A 14,446-nucleotide genomic window follows, 5' to 3' on the forward strand; every position below is an offset into this window, starting at 1 on the left:
ACTCATGGTCTTCCAGAAAGTAGAGCTGGGGAGGGCTCGGGATCTTCAATAACTTGTAAAGGATCAGGGTGAAGCTTACAAGTTGAAAGTAACATGTCAACTGGCACCGGAGGAAAAGGTGTCCTTAGATCCCGAAACCAATATAGCCAACCTGGTTCCAATCCGCTGAGGTGAAGAGATGGTCCCAGATCCAATTTTGTTTGGTTGAGAAAGAGCCAACCGCCCATTTTCCTATACACACTCCTGGCTCAGGAGCCTATTCCTGTGACAGAGTAATTCTGCCATGCTGGAATTAACTAAGAATACTACACTGTGGGATAGCTCAAACAAGATGTGCTGAAAAATAAGGAATGTTTGCCCTTGGAACTTATTACCCACTGGTCAGCGACTACTGATGAGTCAAGCTATCCACTGTCTCTTAGTTTCAACAAGGTGGCTCTTGACTGACTGCAAATGAGAATTTATTTAGACCTGTGCAAGTAGAAAATCAGACTGCACCTCGTATTTGTGACCTGCCAGGACCACTGAATGACTCTACTTGTTTTCCCTTACACGCAAGACTAAAAAGTAGATTGCATTTCTGAGATTTCTGACCTCTTCTATGGCTGGAGGGACATCAAAAGTTGCAAGTGATCTTTTCCTCAAGTGACCAGCTGAGCACTTTGCACAAAACCTCAGAATAACGGCATAAACATTTGAAAGTTTGAAATGGCCAAATTGGGTTCAGTATTATCAAGAAGTAATAGGAAAGGTTGCAATTGGATGTCCAACAAGTAGTTATTAAACTTAACATGAATCATAATGGGCTTTTAATGGCATGAGCTAATCTACTGCAAATAAAAAAGCACCCGATGTCATTTGCATGCAGTTTGCACTGCCACATACGGCCCACTGATACCTCAAGTTTAAAGACATTTGAAATATGAATGGAAAGGAACGGAAGTCTGATGACATCAAGACTGTAGTGACTTTTAGTTAAAGTCCTACATTTGGTGACAACACATGTTATTAATAAGCCTTCGAGGAACATGATACAACATCATTAGAGCTTAGACAGCAGACTGTGGAGTGCATCCGGACAGAGACACTGATTTGCACTAAACAATATAGATACACTTATGATATAAAGATAATTTCAAGGACCTCTTGAAAACAAAAAAAAATGGATAGGATGGTAGTTGACCTAAAGTTCCTTTCTTCCAAGGTGGGGTTCAGCAGACGTGCACTGTAGACAAAACTGGACTATTGCTTTTCATATTGAAGGTCATCTTAGAGGCTAAGTTGATAGTTTGCTGGCATTCAACCATATCTCACACAAGGAAAAACAGAATCAAAGAGGATCCCTAACATCAGACAGGTTGTATTTTCTTGGAGTCATCGTATTAAGATTTTTATATACGTAGAGTGTCAAAATTCAAGAGTATCCCTGCATGTTTGTGTCCTAGGAGGGAGATATCAAAATTAGCTGTCCCTCCACACCAAAAACTACCGCAGCAATCCATTATGATATTCTGGTCTCTGGCAGACTGTGCAGTATTTGCTCAGGTACTTTCATTCTTTGCCTGAGAAAGAAACACACTAAGGGCAGAGCAAGAATTTGTTTTTTTTCTAAAAAGTACATACTCTAAGTCTGAATGTTGTAGTGTTTGATATCAAAAAACTTACAAAGTAGCAACTGGTGATAGATATAAAATAAACACAATATTTTATATGAATACTGTTAAGTAGTTATTTCTAATTTACTCTCGATACCTTCTGAGCGGTCCCATCAGGATATCGGTAAGCAAACAATAGAGGGGACTAGATGCACAATTGTGCAAAGGACATCTGGAAAAGGCTAGCTGTAAAATTCTTCAGGACAATCAGAGACATTACATGCCATATGATTGTATGTCGCTGTATAATATAAAACATTCATCCCTTTATTTACACTGAGATGTAGTAGTTACCTGCTTTCTGCACTGTTGCCACTTTTCTGGTAGTTGGAACAACTAGATCGCCCCCGCAGAGAGGAAAACAGAAAAATAATGCCAGATGTTGAGATTCAAAGCAATGTACTTAGATGAAAATATTTTTTTTTTTTCAACTTTTTCCAGTCCCGTCTAGAATGGATTTTGGGTTTTGTAGAAAAACATAGATGGTTCTAAAATGCTCCGTCTATAATCAGAACTTATGGTAATGCAATGATTAATTATTTTATTACTTTAAAACTAATGTGGCAAAGATCATAGAGCAACAGAGAATGTGGAAATTTAGAAAGTTTTTGGACAACCTTTGGACACTGCTTCATTTTGTTGGAGACAATCTTTGTAATGTTTACAATGCATACAAATCATCAAAAATGCAATCTACTAATAAAGAGACCGGGAAAGCATAGAATATGTACATGTAGTTATGGGCATACATTTATATATCTATTTGTATATACACATGCATACTACTATATAGACTTATTACAAATATAGCCTCTGTCTCTCTGTATTATGGTGGGCACAGCACTTCATAGGAAAGCTAAACTTGACATTTCATAAACTTTTACCTCAATTGACCAATTTGCACAAATTATCTGCTGAACTGTATTTAAAATTACTACTTTCAAACTGGTAAAGTTGTAGTATGTTCTAAACGGTGAAAGTGTAAACTTTGACCTGGGATGTTAGGCAAGGGAGCAGGTAGAATTCACACGTGAAATTGCATGGGTACATTCTTGGAAAACATAGCAAGTGTTTTATGAAAGTGTACCAGCTTTCATATGCATGTAGTTCTCTATGCCACAAAGAGCCTGCTGACATTTTTGGATTTGACCTCTGTAATGAGAGAACATGATGGTAATTGCCCACAACACTATGGCCTGAAGTTGTTTTCCTGTACTTGGTAAAAACAGTGATTAAAGAACAAGTTTTGAGGATAACAAAACAGTATTATGTGAGCAAGCACAGCAGGTGGCTGTGTGCATCTTAACATTGGATCCAACCTTGCACAAAACAATGGTACTGCATGGATGTCCTAATGGTAATACCAAATACTACTTAAAAGTGGAACATAGGAAAGGAGTTATCCTTTCCTGCAGTTCCTTTTTTCTAAAGTACTCAGTATGAATCCTGTGCTTCTAAGAAATTTGTAACATTATGCCACTTTTCCAACACTGTTTGAAAATCCATTTTTTGTTTGGTCACCGGTTCATCTGCTGACTGGTTTTTCTGATTCTTCTTCTTTGCACACGCAGGCACTGCTGGTCATGTCTCAATGTGTGTGCATTGACCCTTAAATATGACAAAATTGGCTAATAACCAATTTGCCCATTTGACATACCAGTAAGGTCTTATTATATGGTGCAGGAGATATACCAGTGACATGGACGTTATTAATGACTGGTGAACAAATGCACACAAATTTTCATTCACTAGGCTGATAAGCAGAATATGGGATCAGGCCTACATGGATAGGTTGACTGGTGCTGCATTTAAACCTGCTGGTGAATCTGTCAAAATAAACTTTTTTGACAGAAAGAGGTCTGCTTTGATATATTCAGTCACGCTAGATGTGCATTTTAGACTATATATTAGGTTGCTATAATTCAAACGACGGAGATGTAAACATTTCCAATTAATTTCAGTAGTTGGATTTTATATAAATACACAGGAAAGTACCATTTATTAACTGACAATTTGTCTGCTTGAAGCTTAAATACGCTAATAGTCATTAGCCGGCCTGTTCTTTCCTTTCCACTCAGCGCTGTATTCTTGATGAGAAGTGAAACTGAATTAGAACAGAAAGAATGGTTTGAGCCTTTTGGTATCAAAACCTGTTATAAGGTATTTTACTCATGCTCTTCCAGAAAGGAGAGCTGGGGAGGGTTCAGGATCTTCAATAACTTGTAAAGGATCAGGGTGAAGGTTACAAGTTGAAAGTAGCATGTCCACTGGCATCGGAGGAAAAGGTGTCCTTGGATCCCGAAACCAATACAGCCAACCTGGTTCCAATCCAGTGAGGTGAAGAGATGGTCCCAGATCCAATTTTGTTTGGTTGAGAAAGAGCCAACCACCCATTTTCCTATACACACTCCTGGCTCAGGAGCCTATTCCTGTGACAGAGTAATTCTGCCATGATGGAATTAACTAAGAATAGTACACTGTAGTATAGCGCAAACAAGATGTGCTGAAAAATAGGGAATGTTTGCCCTTGGAACTTATTAACCAACGGGCCAGGGACTATTGATGAGTCAACCTACCCACTGTCTCTTAGGGCCATATTTATACTTTTTGACGCAAAGCTGCGCCGGCGCAGCTTTGCCTCAAAAATTATAACGCCCGCTAACGCCATTTCGATGCGCCGTGCGGGTGTCAAATTTATACTTTGACGTACGGCGGAGTAACCAACAGGTGGGAGTCATTATTTTGTGACGCACACAGCGGCGTCAAGTCGTAAAGTAAACCAACGGTAACGCGACGCAAATGACTGTGGGTCGATTTACGACAGCGCAACCCGGAAAGCGCCTTTTTTTTTGACGCAATAGCGTCAAATTCACCCGCGAACACTGCCCTTTCAGCAGAGGAGAGCCAAAATGGATCCCAGATGCCACAACAGGCCCCAGGAAGATGACAGCAGACCAGGAACCAGCCAGGAATATCCATACAGGAACCAGGACATTTATCGAAAAAAAAGAAAGTGTTGCTTCAGTGCAGAGGAGCAGGAAATCCTGGTTAAAGAGATGACGGAACACCAGCACAAACTGTTCATCACCTCTAAGTTGCCAATCAGTAGGAGAGAGGCCATATGGCAAAAAATTGTGGACAAGATCAACAGTGTGGCTGAAGAACGCAGAACAGTCACCGAGTGTAAGAAACGCTGGCATGACTGCAAACGTAGGACAAAAGAAAAAATGGCCAGGAACAGGAAGGCAGAACTGCAGACTGGAGGGGGGAGTCCAGCACACCAGGAGGCCCTGGACCGCATGGAGGAGATGGTCGCAGCCGTCATCCCTGAGGAGATCGTCACAGGGATTCAAGGACAGGACAGCGCAGACTACCACGACACAACGCACATGCAGGGTAAGTCGCATGGGGAATTATAATACAATAATGATAACTGCAACGGGGGGGGAAATACCTACTACACAATGCATCTAAGTCAGCATATATATGAAGTGGCATGGGTAAAGGGGCACGGCAGGGGGGCATGGCCAGCACAGACAGAAGCTGGGGCACGACAAAATACAGGACCAACAACAGTCCCATGGGGCCATCCTGTAATGACAACAATGGAGCCAAGGGAAAGCAGCGACAGGTGGGAAGGCCACTACGTCAAACTTACATCCAGGCACTCGTCAGTCAAAATGTATCCTACATCAACTAGGTCCCTATCAGTAATCCAGTAGCCAAAACAACAACTGCAATGTAACTGCGACAACAGTTGACAATAACACCTCTGATCTCTGTGCAGCTATAGTAGCAAATGGCAGGAACCTCCCCATGGAACATACCTGCCTAAATTAGGGGGTGAGGATGACATCTGCAACTATTTCTAGAAATAAGACAAAGGCACCAGTACACTCAAATGCCAATGCCCATAGTTGACACATACATCAGCCAAAGTAAACAGCAATAGGAGCCACACAGCACTAAGGACACACACATGCTGCATACGTCAGGGTCCCTCACGTGCCTGGCTAACAAGGCAACATCACTAATGTCATACTGCTCAGACAACAACATTGAGGAGGGGACACATGCAACTGGTCACTGAAACACACCTGCACAGTCTGAGAACCAAATAGGACTTTGATACGATAAACAGGGCAATCCAATTAAACACACATTACCCAACATCATCTAGAAACATCAACAATGTTTACATCCACACCACATCCTAACATTGGCATGTATAGGATATGCCACATAACAATTACATTTAGGTCAATGTGAATAAAAAGTGTTTGGGGCAGGTCCTGAGAGGCAAGTGTGCTGCCAGGGCAATCACAACACCCACAGCCAGTGAAAGTGTAGTGTGGTAAGTTTTACGTATACTTTGCGCATTAGCTTCAGGCTTTAGGCCTTTGTGCACTTTGCCCTTAATGTGTTTTATTCATTTGCTAACAGCTTAGAGCCTCTGTGCACTTTGCACTAAATGCTTTTTATTAGGCTTCGTATCAGTTATTTTGCAAATAGCCAGTTCTACGGTGTTGTTTTTTATTCATTTCCCACTGTTTTGCCTACTTCAGCACTGGAGTTCTCCATAACATATTCACTCTGTGCTCCAGTCAAGGATACAGTCTGGTACATTGCCGATTGACGTGGTAGGAGTTTAGATTTGGCATTCCTGCGTAGGGACATTTTGTGATCACGATGACATGTTAGTTATAAAATCACTTCCTTGTCCCAATACACGCAAGAGGGAGTTTCCGAACAGAGAACCACAAATAGACGCTGCCTGCCTTGCTGCAGATGCTGAACCAGATCACAGGCCATTGCTCAGGTATGAGGGCTGATGTCTCCCCAGTCATTCAGACAGGCAAGCTAGAAGCTTAACATGCTGTGCTCTAAATAGAACAAGCAGAGGGAGAGTAGAAACTGTTAGGCACCATGATAGCTTTGTTCGAATGTTTTACTCTCCTGGTGACTATTTCAATTCTACCATGTTGTATTGTTTGGCTTATTGCGGCTCACACCTAATTATCTAAAAGTCAGTTGTTTTATGAAATCATCATATAAAACAAATACTGTCTTTGACATTTGTATATGAGATCATACTGGAAAAGAGAGAATTGGTTTGGATCTGAGTGACCACGACTTCCCTGAGAAGTTCCAAAGATGTCATGCGCTCGGCTGACTAATCATTTCTTTGGCGTGGGAGACATGAGGCACTGCTAGTTAGCCAGAGCAAAAAGAAATAATTAGGGTGACAGAGTTATTTACAAGTGGGTCAGACTCAGTCCCCCACACCATTAGCTATCCTGCTGCCTAGGAATCCAGTAGTCTCATTAAAGATAATGAGAGCCCACGTGACAAAATGTCTCTCCATAAGAATAGATATACACGGAGGGACGAGTAGGACAAAAAAATGGCTATTCCCAAATTGGTACAAAGCAACACCTAGAGGCGATTAGGCAGACAAGTCTGATAACTCAATATCATACATGTGACACACAGGTGGGCCATAGGCCTATAACAATGCCCATACGAAGGACAGCAGATACCAATACCAAACCAGAGCACAAAGTTAAGTCATCAAAAGGCTTGCATGTTATGGCAAAATTGTCACAGACACACTAATTGTACCCTGTTTCATTGCAGAGGAATATGGATCTCCTGCTGATATGCCTGTCCCTGATTTCCCTGATGACATGGATGACAAGCCCATAAATATTTCCCAGGAGACCATCCAAAAGGTCCTTGAAACACTCCAGACCCCACCTTCAGTCACAAGGAGGAGCACAGAACAAGCAGCCATCACAGAAGAACCACCCACCACCCCAGTTGTAAGACCTGCCAGCTTCAACACAGCTGAGGACTCTGACGACACTAGCACCAGCTTTGAAAGAACTGTAGTTGGTGTACAGCGGGAGCTGGCCAAGGAGGTGCGGGTGGGGATGCAAAACATGGCAGCCAGCCTTGAGGGGGTGCGTTCGTGCATGACGTCATTTGCAGATCAGGCAGCTGCTATGCAAGCCCTAACATCTCTCTTGCAGGAACTTGCGAAAACACACAAGGAAATCAGCACAGCTGTAATCCAGTTGACACAACACCTACAACTGCAATCCAGTCAACGTGTGCACGAATGCAACATTGAACCCCTCAGGGCCGACCTGGCTGCCTACCATCGTGATGTGGCTGCTATTCTCAAAAACCAGCAGGCCCTCCTTGCAGCAGTACTGCCCTTAAGAACTTCACAGGGAGCAGCCCCCGGGATGTCTGCCTCCACGTCTTCTAACACTGAGGTGTGTGTTGCCCCTTAACAACCAACAACAACAAGGACAAACCAGGCACCACACACATCAGAAGAAGAAGACATGGAACAGATCACATTCTCACGGAAGAGTACCCGGAAGCATTAGTCCCTGCACCATGGCCTACTTTGACCAAGGTCCTACGTTTTGTCAAATGCCAGTCTCACTACAACTACACTCAATGACTGTTCTGCAGTTCACTGTATGACTTGTCACCATTGCCAGTGAATGTCTCTCTCCTACTATTTGCCAATTCCTGTCCTGTATTGATGAGTCAACCTACCCACTGTCTCTTAGGGCCATATTTATACTTTTTGACGCAAAGCTGCGCCAAAAATTTTAACGCCGGCTAACGGCATTTCGATGCGCAGTGCGGTTGTCAAATTTATACTTTGACGCACGGTGGCGCAACCAACAGGTGGGAGTCATTATTTTGTGACGCACAGAGCGGCGTCAAGTCGTAAAGGAAACCAACGTTAACGCGACGCAAATGACTGTGGGTCGATTTACGACAGCGCAACCCGGAAAGCGCCTTTTTTTTGACGCAATAGCGTCAAATTTACCCGCAAACACTGCCCTTTCAGCAGAGGAGAGCGAAAATGGATCCCAGATGCCACAACAGACCCCAGGAAGATGACAGCAGACCAGGAACCAGCCAGGAATATCCATACAGGAACCAGGACATTTATCGAAAAAAAAGAAAGTGTTGCTTTAGTGCAGAGGAGCAGGAAATCCTGGTTAAAGAGGTTACGGAACACCAGCACCAACTGTTCATCACCTCTAAGTTGCCAATCAGTAGGAGAGAGGCCATATGGCAAAAAATTGTGGACAAGATCAACAGTGTGGCTGAAGAACGCAGAACAGTCACAGAGTGTAAGAAACGCTGGCATGACTGCAAACGTAGGACAAAAGAAAAAATGGCCAGGAACAGGAAGGCAGCACTGCAGACTGGAGGGGGGAGTCCAGCACACCAGGAGGCCCTGGACCACATGGAGGAGCCATCATCCCTGAGGAGATCGTCACAGGGATTCAAGGACAGGACAGCGCAGACTACCACGACACAACGCACATGCAGGGTAAGTCGCATGGGGAATTATAATACAATAATGATTACTGCAACCGGGGGGGAATACCTACTACACAATGCATGTAAGTCAGCATATATATGAAGTGGCATGGGTAAAGGGGCAAGGCAGGGGGGCATGGCCAGCACAGACAGAAGCTGGGGCACGACAAAATACAGCACCAACAACAGTCCCATGGGGCCATCCTGTAATGACAACAATGGAGCCAAGGGAAAGCAGCGACAGGTGGGAAGGCCACTACGTCAAACTTACATCCAGGCACTCGTCAGTCAAAATGTATCCTACATCAACTAGGTCCCTATCAGTAATCCAGTAGCCAAAACAACAACTGCAATGTAACTGCGACAACAGTTGACAATAACACCTCTGATCTCTATGCAGCTATAGTAGCAAATGGCAGGAACCTCCCCATGGAACATACCTACCTAAATTAGGGGGTGAGGATGACATCTGCTACTATTTCTAGAAATAAGACAAAGGCACCAGTATACTCGAATGCCAATGCCCATAGTTGACACATACATCAGCCAAAGTAAACAGCAATAGGAGCCACACAGCACTAAGGACACACACATGCTGCATACGTCAGGGTCCCTCACGTGCCTGGCTAACAAGGCAACATCACTAATGTCATACTGCTCAGACAACAACATTGAGGAGGGGACACATGCAACTGGTCACTGAAACACACCTGCACAGTCTGAGAACCAAATAGGACTTTGATACGATAAACAGGGCAATCCAATTAAACACACATTACCCAACATCATCTAGAAACATCAACAATGTTTACATCCATATCACATCCTAACATTGGCATGCATAGGATATGCCACATAACAATTACATTTAGGTCAATGTGAATAAAAAGTGATTGGGGCAGGTCCTGAGAGGCAAGTGTGCTGCCAGGGCAATCACAACACCCACAGCCAGTGAAAGTGTAGTGTGGTAAGTTTTACGTATACTTTGCGCATTAGCTTCAGGCTTTAGGCCTTTGTGCACTTTGCCCTGAATGTGTTTTATTCATTTGCTAACAGCTTAGAGCCTCTGTGCACTTTGCACTAAATGCTTTTTATTAGGCTTCGTATCAGTTATTTTGCAAATAGCCAGTTCTACGGTGTTGTTTTTATATTCATTTCCCACTGTTTTGCCTACTTCAGCACTGGAGTTCTCCATAACATATTCACTCTGTGCTCCAGTCAAGGATACAGTCTGGTACATTGCCGATAGACGTGGTAGGAGTTTAGATTTGGCATTCCTGCGTAGGGACATTTTGTGATCACAATGACATGTTAGTTATAAAATCACTTCCTTGTCCCAATACACGCAAGAGGGAGTTTCCGAACAGAGAACCACAACTAGACGCTGCCTGCCTTGCTGCAGATGCTGAACCAGATCACAGGCCATTGCTCAGGTATGAGGGCTGATGTCTCCCCAGTCATTCAGACAGGCAAGCTAGAAGCTTAACATGCTGTGCTCTAAATAGAACAAGCAGAGGGAGAGTAGAAACTGTTAGGCACCATGATAGCTTTGTTCGAATGTTTTACTCTCCTGGTGACTATTTCAATTCTACCATGTTGTATTGTTTGGCTTATTGCGGCTCACACCTAATTATCTAAAAGTCAGTTGTTTTATGAAATCATCATATAAAACAAATTCTGTCTTTGACATTTGTATATGAGATCATACTGGAAAAGAGAGAATTGGTTTGGATCTGAGTGACCACGACTTCCCTGAGAAGTTCCAAAGATGTCATGCGCTCGGCTGACTAATCATTTCTTTGGCGTGGAAGACATGAGGCACTGCTAGTTAGCCAGAGCAAAAAGAAACAATTAGGGTGACAGAGTTATTTACAAGTGGGTCAGACTCAGTCCCCCACACCATTAGCTATCCTGCTGCCTAGAAATCCAGTAGTCTCATTAAAGATAATGAGAGCCCACGTGACAAAGTGTCTCTCCATAAGAATAGATATACACGGAGGGACGAGTAGGACAAAAAGATGGCTATTCCCAAATTGGTACAAAGCAACACCTAGAGGCGATTAGGCAGACAAGTCTGATAACTCAATATCATACATGTGACACACAGGTGGGCCATAGGCCTATAACAATGCCCATATGAAGGACAGCAGATACCAATACCAAACCAGAGCACAAAGTTAAGTCATCAAAAGGCTTGCATGTTATGGCAAAATTGTCACAACACAGACACACTAATTGTACCCTGTTTCATTGCATAGGAACATGGATCTCCTGCTGACATGCCTGTCCCTGATTTCCCTGATGACATGGATGACGAGCCCATAAATATTTCCCAGGAGACCATCCAAAAGGTCCTTGAAACCCTCCAGACCCCACCTTCAGTCACAAGGAGGAGCACAGAACAAGCAGCCATCACAGAAGAACCACCCACCACCCCAATTGTAAGACCTGCCAGCTCCAACACAGCTGAGGACTCTGACGACACTGGCACCAGCTTTGAAAGAACTGACTGTAGTTGGAGTACAGCGGGAGCTGGCCAAGGAGGAGAGGGTGGGGATGCAAAACATGGCAGCCAGCCTTGAGGGGGTGCGTTCGTGCATGACGTCATGTGCAGATCAGGCAGCTGCTATGCAAGCCCTAACATCTCTCTTGCAGGAACTTGCGAAAACACACAAGGAAATCAGCACAGCTGTAATCCAGTTGACACAACACCTACAACTGCAATCCAGTCAACGTGTGCACGAATGCAACATTGAACCCCTCAGGGCCGACCTGGCTGCCTACCATCGTGATGTGGCTGCTATTCTCAAAAACCAGCAGGCCCTCCTTGCAGCAGTACTGCCCTTAAGAACTTCACAGGGAGCAGCCCCCGGGATGTCTGCCTCCACGTCTTCTAACACTGAGTTGTGTGTTGCCCCTTCACAACCAACAACAACAAGGACAAACCAGGCACCACACACATCAGAAGAAGAAGACATGGAACAGATCACATTCTCACGGAAGAGTACCCGGAAGCACTAGTCCCTGCACCATGGCCTACTTTGACCAAGGACCTACGTTTTGTCAAATGCCAGTCTCACTACAACTACACTCAATGACTGTTCTGCAGTCCACTGTATGACTTGTCACCATTGCCAGTGAATGTCTCTCTCCTACTATTTGCCAATTCCTGTCCCTCTGCACTGTCTGTGACATCACGCCAGCATGTCAGGAGCATCATCCACACCCCTTATGTAGGATCACCATGTAAGAATGCACCAGAACGGAGTCAGCAAACATGGACAATGGACATTTTGCACTACAGCACCTATCAATAAATAGCACTTGAACACCTAATATGTCTCTGTGTTATTTCACACATCAACTGTACAGTACATAACTCTAAAGTGCCTGTGTGGCAACCATGTAGGTTGTCAATACAACTGTCCTGACATCATGTAGTCTGATACATCTGTGCAGTGGCCAGGATTGCATCATAGCCTTACCATCCTGAGGAGAATAACTGATGAAGGGACAAACCACACACAATCATGCTGTGTTGGACAGAATAATGCTCCATCTATAGCAATTCTAGTCAACTAATGGTGGCTGAGAAATGTAGGCACCATGCAATACTAAAACATGAAATTATGCAGCAAAATCTAAGCAAAGAAAAAACTTAAATACTGCATCAATCACCCTTTCTGAGTATACTTCCATGAAGGAAAGTCATGCTGAATTATTACACACATGATCTAGGTCAGCAATGAAGGCAACAAGACAAGAGTGTTAACAACACCTCATCTACAAAGATCTCCCTGAACATCACACTGCAGTCCGACCTATTAAATTACCCACAATAACAAGTCTGGAAGCACACTTTGTGATGTAGAATACCTACTCATCAACACAAAACCTTGGTGATTGATGCAAACTACCAATGGTGGGTCTCCCAAATGGTGAATACTTACCAAGTTAGCACACGGGTAGCTGGCATGTTAAACCTAAATTTTCTGTGGTGGGTAGCATAGGACACTAATGTCATAGAAAAACATTCACCTACACTGATGTCAAGGCCATGATAAAGTAGCACCTAACGCATCATGCAAAGGGTTAACTATATATTTATTACTATTTATTCACACAAGAGGCAACTAAGGGAAAAGTAATAGCTACACTAATCTAACCTGACTCCTACTAACCCACAACTGTCCCTAACTAACCTAAGCTAAACTTACTCTACACATATAACGAAACGATCTAAACATCAACCCCCCACCCACCATTATGAGACAGGACACATGCAGGACAACACATACTAACTTTTTTTTTTTTTTTAAACAAACAGGAATCCCAACATTCACCACCACCCACCCACCCACACAAAAAAGAAAAATAGAAAGAATAAGGACCCCCCACCCTCTTCCATAACACTAACTAAGCTAACAACCTGGACTAACCTAATACTAATCCCCAAAACCCAACTATCAGTAAAATAAATAGGAAAGAGGAGAGAGGGGAGGGGTAAAAGTAAAACATGGCAAGAGTCCTAGAGGTTGGCCCTCCGTAGGGTCCGCCTGATGGACCGAACCCTTTTCTTGATATATGCCACATCCTGGCTTAGCTTGTCCACCTTTGTAAAAACTTTGTCCAATTTACGGCTTAATGCCAGGAATGCGGCTGGGTCCACAGGAGGGGCTGCTGCAGTCTGTGTGCTGGCCGAGGTGGACCTTGTGCCAGTAGTTGAATGCTCACTGGACTGTCCTGGGTGTTGAAAATGGCTGGGTCCAGGTCTTGATGACGAGGCAGGGTCAACTGTCCCCGCCGTTGCTGGGGCCACTTGGGGAGACCTGGTGGATGTGGTGGTGGTGGCTGTTGTGGGCAATGTAGGGCCACCCTGTGGTGAGGCCCACCATGCCCCGGAGGCCCGATCTGCTTGGTATTGCGGGCCATCCTCCTGTACCCCGACTGCACCTGCAGGATGTGCCGGTATCGCATGGCACGCCTCTCAATCTGGTGTCTATCTGCGGCACTCATGTTTGCAGCTGTGAAGAGATATGGCAAATATTTACCATGGGAAATGCATTGGGTGGAATAGCACAATGGGTCATTTGCTCATTACTTGTACTGTATTTGTTACAGCAATTGTCACAACATAGTTCATTGAAAGTCTCAGAGGAAGTACATGTGAAGCCTGCATACATAAGGCCATCTCACACCTAGCATATCCATGTCTCTACATGATGGGTGACATCAGCCTAAACTTCTCATCCAAATAATGCCTAATGCAGCTGACATTATGGCTGAACCTCTTCCGCATACTGACTTCACTACATATGTCACTCTATGTGATAACTATCACAACCCTCACTCAATGCCATTTGTAAATTGTTGTTTGCAAATATTGAACCCATGGGCCATAACCGAATGTGTACACTAGGTTCTAAACAAAGTTG

This window comes from Pleurodeles waltl, chromosome 2_2 (genome assembly GCF_031143425.1).
Source record: "Pleurodeles waltl isolate 20211129_DDA chromosome 2_2, aPleWal1.hap1.20221129, whole genome shotgun sequence".
NCBI lineage: Eukaryota > Metazoa > Chordata > Amphibia > Caudata > Salamandridae > Pleurodeles > Pleurodeles waltl.